This window comes from Filicampus tigris, chromosome 16, assembly GCF_054856515.1.
Source record: "Filicampus tigris isolate MCC_2025a chromosome 16, RoL_Ftig_1.0, whole genome shotgun sequence".
In the NCBI taxonomy this organism is placed as follows: Eukaryota; Metazoa; Chordata; class Actinopteri; order Syngnathiformes; family Syngnathidae; genus Filicampus; species Filicampus tigris.
The window spans coordinates 8,366,402-8,373,485 of NC_141232.1; the positions used below are offsets into that span (position 1 = coordinate 8,366,402).

The window sequence follows — 7,084 nt, forward strand, 5'->3', positions numbered from 1 at the left end:
ACAAACTCAAAACTGCTTTTGACAGGACAGGAGGGCAGCTTCAACCGATGCTTCCAATCACATTGACGCTAGGTTGGCCGACTCCTACCTCAGATTAGCTCTTGGAGAGCTCATTAGCCTCGGCGTTCACTTACTTTTTATTCCCAGTGAGTGGTTACTTGGTGTGTTCACTAAAAACATGAAAACCCATAATTGTTTGCGTAGTATTATTTTAAGAAGATTAGGTTTCTCTATTGTTGTGAAATGGTGAAAGCCACAGCATATTCTATGACCAATTTATGCAAGTCCACATACTTTTTCTTGCAAATTTATGTCCCGTCAGGGTGCTCGGGTCTTTGGTTAGTATTATGTGTTAATACGTTTGTTGTAGAACAGGACCTGGCAAAATTCTTCTCATGGTATGCGAGAAAAAAAAACAACAACAAAAAAGAAAACAAATCAAAGCCTCAGTACAGTTCAGTTATATTTAACTTTTTATCATATTTGGATTTAATCTCTAAGATTACAATAATATTAAATTAACTTCTTAGAGTTACACTTAGTTCTACTACTAGCCATGTTGATTATGATGGTGGTGGCACTTGGAGAGCTAAGTATTTTTTTTTTTATAGGAGGTACTTTGCGGAAATGTTCGTCAACCACTGTTCTAGAAATGAAACATGCTCCGGCAGAGCCGCTGAGGTACAGCAACCCGATGCTAGCCCTTTGCCAAAGGTCCGCTAAATGTTTACAGGCGGACCTGCTGGAGGTTAAAGGTTGAAATACAACATTGTTGTTTGATTGACACCGGAGAGAGGAGCCGGAGAGCTCCATCACGCCTCTCGGAGGGGAACCTCGGACCCCCGGGACGTGTTTATTTTCAGTATCGATGGGGGTGCGGTGGGGGGTACATTGCAAGCATGGAGAAGGTGTTACAGCGAGGAGATGAGTCACCGGCATCATCCGTCCATGTCGTCTAAAGCCAAATAAGCAGCTAACACCTTGAGACAAACCCATTGGTCCACAAATTGGAAACATGCCGAAGGCTGCCATACTACAACACCTTCTGTTATTACCTCCAGCAAGGCTTTTTCGTTGTTTGCTTGTTTCCAAAGTGTGGATCTCAGAAAACAAGGAACAACCCGTTTTGGTAAAGATTCAGAGTTGTATTGGGGCAAAGTGTTTTGTCCTTTTAAACTGCCTGGTAAAGTCAGAATGTTTCCATTTCTAAACTGGATTTCTGTTATGCATACAGTAAATGGCGCCAGTGCTAAATGGAGAGGAGCTGATGATCTACTAATATTCCGCTTTTGAGTACAGTAGCACCAGAGCTCTAAGAAGAGGCCTGTCTGTAATGCACGGGGTTGAAGTCGATATATGTGACGTGGCTAGTAAGCTGTGGTGGGGAAAAAAACCCAAACACATTTTGAACTCTACCGCCACCTACGGGAACGGAGTAGAAGTGCATCACCCAGCACAACGTAGGCTTTAGAACGTTTTGATCACTTTGCTTGCTTGTAGGGGTGCCACAAACGATTATTTTGCCCGTCACCAACAGTGGTGGTGATCATATCGGACGTAAATTGCGGCACGTCGCACCAGCAAGCACCTGCTCTTATATAACCATCATTATCTTACAGCTTGAATTCTTTGAGGTATTTACAAATTAATAATAAAGACAACTACGACGGTAGCACGTGATTAAACTTTGCACCAGCGTTTGTGACATGTTTATAAATGAGGAATTTACATGCAGTATTTTTGATGAAATGTGCCTAAATTTTCGGACTATGATAACAGGGGCCAAGCTATTAAACACAATGCTTCTGTTTATATCACGTATGACCTGGGTTACCACTTATGCACATGTGCGTCAGTTTTTCGCAAGAAAAACAAAGCACCAAATAAATAAATACATAAATAAATGACTCCTCGACTATTAAATTAATTGTCGACGACTTTGATTGTGACTATTCGACTAAACGTGGCAGCCCTACTCGCTTGTTTGAATTCCTGCGTGGTCTTCTATCTGCGTGGTCTGCCTATCAGTTCCATGCCTTCACTTGTGTTGGATCGTCTGGTAGTAGTTTATTTCTTGTCTTTTTTCTTCTGCATTAGTTGCATCCATAAAGTTGTCCATCATTATCCCCACAGGAACCATGCGTAGAGATCACTAGGATGTGGCTAATTCCTGGGGTTCAGGCAGAGGTGAGACTGGAGTGAAAGTTATATTTGGCCGCCTGTTTTTAATATGGATTGCAGGGGAAGGGGAGGGGCTGTTTGGGGGGTAATGTTTGACACATTCCTATGGCTTCTTCTCCAAGTGTCACTGTCTTTTTGTTTCCCGTGAGAAAGACCACGACAACAAGCGGTTCTCAGGATTCCTGGCCACAACGTTAGGTTATGTGATTGTGATGCTTGGCTACGTGAACCGCTGCCTCTCTGACATGTTTTCACCACCCACAGCCGAGACAAATGTTGCGATGGACCGAAGCAAGAAAATGAACTGGAATTAATCCAAAACAGATGCAGAATTCAGTGTCCATTTTTTCCCCCCCGTTTGAAGTCTGACCAGTGCTGCAGATGAGATCATTCAGGTATACATTGAATTCCTGAAGCTACTCCTGACAACAAGCAGCTAAACAGAGTTGGAGCAACATTTGGATGAAACCTGCCCCACCGCGTCTGGTAGTAATCCACTCCTCCTCTTCAATACAAGAAGAAAACACAATGTGTATCATTTATCCTGCATTCTTGCAACTCAATTTACCCTCTGCGGTTCAAATTTAGAATAACTGGATGGAGAATAAAGAAATGTGCTAGCATCCTGACAGATTATATAGCCGACATTATTTTTCATGTTGATGCTGTCAGAGCTAATGTAGTTGGGAACGAATGTATACAGTATTGTATTCCCTTTGCTAGGGAAAGAAAAGTGTTTTACTTCGCTGCGTGTGGGTTTCCCTGGGTTGCGGCGCCCCCTTGTGGCTGCTATGACATCACACACTGAACAACCACAACATTAGGTTTGTAGTGATTCTCTGTTGTTTTTTTTACACTAAGCAGTAACCACCACCCCAAAAAATTACTTATACCTTAAAGTTGATTGCTCTTTATTGCAATAGATTCATTTATTGTTTGTGAAGAGGACCTTAAAAATAGTTCAGGGGGTAGAAAGGAAATCATATTTAGCTTTTGTTTGGACCCAGTTTGAAGTGCTCGCTCCACGTTTGAGAACATTCGACTAAATCGGCAGCCACTTTTCACGTTGCTAATATGATTGCGTTATCAGTTTGGTGTTTTATTGGAAGTCAAAACCTTGCGGCCATGCTTCGTCCGCATGCAATAGCCTAAACTAATTCTTCACAGTTTAGCATCGCCCACCTGGCAAGTAGTTGAAGCTCAAGGACAGGTTTGCCTTTCAACAATCCGTTGGTAAAAATGAAAATAGGTTTAAAAGGGGCAGTATTCACCAAAAGTCAGATTTCCTGGGTCTTTTCAGGCATGGCTTTTAATACTATTTTTGTTGGTCTATACGTACAACAATTCCTGTCACTCATTCAAACTGTCTTCCGGGGCTGTATTTTTAAAAAATCCCACCAGATGGCAGCCTATGCTCACGATTAACACTTTGGTGCTCCCTGTCTGCCACATCTTGCTGGCCTGCAGCTTCCCATTCAAAAGCAAATGAGTGTGTCCAATCGCATTACGCAGGAGGCACCAATAATTTAAAGGGGATTGACCAAACAAAACATGCCATCCGTATTTTTATTGCGTGGGACGAGATTACGATTCGCTGATGATATCTGGGGACACAAGCATCCAAACACACACCAAATGATTTCTTGCGAGTGAGTGGAAAACCAGAGGCCGCTCCCGGGAGGCTGCGCAGAGTGAGTTAAGGCCCAGCAATTATGTGTCAAAGTGAAAGTGTGTGGCGTGAACGTGAGGCGTTTTAGGATGCCTTTTATTAGGCTCGCTTTTGCCGACAATCGCGGGCCGGGGAGCGCCATCTCCCTTTATAGGGCTCAATGTTTTCCTCTCTCAAATAGCTCCCCCATTCCCCGGTCTGGAATTATTCCCACACACGTTTAGCCTCCGGAAGGATCACGCCAGGGAGACAGAGGAAGGGAAAATAGAGATGATTGGCATCTTGCGCCTGTGTCGTAATGACTGGATATCAGGGAGACCAATTTAAAGCCACTTCCATCAAATTCAAGACTTGCTTTTACTAAATATAACCATTAGGAACGGTTGATCTCAAAAGTACTACTCAAGCATGGTCTTTTTTTCTTCTTGCTCCTTTAAACTCCAAAGTGAAACACGGGGCAGCAACCTCGCCACCACCATCGGATTCAGTTTGGTTTCACTCTCAACTGACCTTCCCCAACGCTGTCTTTCCAGCCTTGTGATGTGGTCGGTTACTTTTCATAAAGTTGGTCCAATGTAACCCCGCGTTTTGATTGATTAATCGATTGATTGAGGGAGATTGCTCTGATTGATGTGAACTAATCATTCTGATAGCCATAAAAACATAAAACTGTACATCAATAAAGCTGTGACATTTAATGTTGCATGACGGCACTCCTGGCACTGCTACAGGAAATTGTAGATGGAACAGTTGCAGGAATTAGGACGAAGCGAGCCATCAGGGACCGCCAAGATTTCCTGGCCCATGATGATGACTAGCAATTAAGCACATTTGGATTCTCTAGAGCTGTGCTCCTGGTTCTGTGTGCTGAACTGGGTCCAGCATTAGAGAGGTCCACCAGATGGACCTGCAACATTCACGTGCCGAGCCCGGGTGCGCCCCTGCGCCCACCAGTGGCAGCATAGCTTCGTAGATACAGGCCGCCGATTGTTGTTTTCAAGTCAAAAACGCTTTTTCAAAATGTGTGGGCGTGATATGACAATGATCAACGTGTGCACTTTTCTAAGTGGACTGTGACTTCCCCGGGTCTGCTGATGAATATCTGTAGTCTCTTGGTGGTGGTGTCGGACACGCTCCATGTCTCACATACACGTTTGCATTGAATATCTTGATCTTGTTTTGGAGGTCCAAAGCTTTGAAGTTCCAGATGAGTCACAATGTGTAACGCCGATTAATTGGTCTACTTTTGGCCCTGATAAATCAGACCAAAAGTTGCATTTCCAGTAACAGTAATGCCAGATTTTAGCTCATGATAGTTCCTGGAATTTCATTGAATTATCTGCCAAACAGAAACAGTATGCCCAGTCCATTTTTTTGTCCATAATGAATTATCGCGAAAATATAATTTCCCTGAAAAGTTACAGGGAATATTAGCTCTTGGTACAAGTAATTCCTTGAACTAAAACGGTTCTGACCATTTATGCTAACAAAAACACTTAACAGGTTCCTGGATCTCTCATAAGTACTCTCCAGCCCCAGGAACATTTAGTTCTTGAGATTTCACAAAAAAATGTACCAATATAATATCAAAAAGTGCAGCCACTCGTTCGTGGGTTTCTGGAAATTGCTTTCCCTATAGCAAGTTGGACTATTAGCTTCTCAAGTCAAGAGTTCCTAGTTCTGGGGTAAAATGCACTATTCATAAATTTTTTTTGAGGGTCTGTGGACACCCTGAATGAGCAGGGAATAGCAAAGACTTCCGATTTGGCCACATCTCGCAAATGCCCCCCCCCCCTTCTCGACTCTGATCATCCCAGGGTGGCGTCTCTTGGTGTTTGCTCGGCTGAGCCAATTAACCTGTGTCCTGGCCTCAGTTAACCCTGCACTGCTGCATCTGGTCGGGTGCGAGAAGGTTATTCTGAGGGGGGGGAAAAAAAAAAAAAAAAAAAAACGGCCTCCCTCTCGGGCATTACAAGACGAAACAAAAGACAGTCCATGGTTCTAATTAAGGCGGAATTGAGCCATAGACACTCGCTAACCTGTCGTTAATGAACTGCGCTATTAGGCTGCTGTCTTTGTTCATCACAGACCTGCTGGGAGGAAATGCAAAACTCTCAGGGAGAACTTTCCATCTCTGGAAGGAATCCGACGAGCATAGTATTTCACTAAATGTCATACATGCTAATTCATTTCAGATGAAATAAAAGCAAGTACAGTGGTACCTTAACGTACGGGTGCCCCAACAACTTACAAGTAGTGATGCTGATGATGCGTTACTAAGTGACACGCTATACACCATATTGTCCATATTTTCTCGTAACCATTATGCTAACATGTTGTTTTTCTAGCCAAGTAATCAAACTATGGTTACTCTTCAAACATCACTAAGCGTCACTACATAGGATGTACATTATAAATGTTGAGTTTTGCCATTATAACATAACCATCCATAACCGCTTATCCTCACAAGGTTGCCGGGGGTGCTGGAGCCTATCCCAGGTCTTAATAGTTAAATATGTCGAGTAAAAAAAGAATATTTTCTATTTTATTAAAACAAATGAGAAGTTTTGTTTCAAAAGACTTTTAAAAAATAAATTAATAAATAAAAAGTAGCACATTTATGTGAAGTGGAAGCCCCTAAATATTTTTTTAATGAAACTAAAAAAATAAATTCGTAAATGTCACAGTTAAAAACGCACTGCATCCCAACTTTTTTTTTTTTTTTTTTTTTAATTTTAATACCGTAGGACACCGATGCCAAACTCGAGGCCCGGGGGCCACATCTGGCCCGCGACATTAATTTATGTGGCCCGCGAAGGCAAATCGTGTGTGTTGACTTGACATGTTTCTTTGAAATTGTCTTCGCTGTCAACACACCATATGAGCTATTGCAAGCATTTGTTACCAATCCCTCCTTTAAAATACATTGAAAAATAGTTGAATGAACAATTTACTGGCTTCTGATTTCAAAACTAGTTATCCATCAATTTATTGCCAGAGATGGCCCACAATTTAGGATTGCTCCGTGAATCTGGAATGAAGGTGCTTAAATGACAGACTGAAGTCGAGGGAATACGTGCAGCAGAAGCCCTAAACCTTGCGCACATGGGAGAATACGGGTCCCAATACCTTTTGCTCACATTTCAACTTCACTTTTCCTTTCCCATACTTCACTCCATTGCTGCACGTGTCCCGATACTTCCATCTAAATGCCTCCGTCGGCTCGTGTATTGT

General features: G+C 42.6%; 1 protein-coding gene across 2 annotated transcripts in view; it reads right to left on the reverse strand.

Annotated features, from left to right (window-relative positions):
- The window catches only part of LOC147134504 (uncharacterized), a 229,640-nt gene that overhangs the window by 79,932 nt on the left and 142,624 nt on the right, over window positions 1-7,084 (reverse strand). The window lies entirely within an intron of this gene.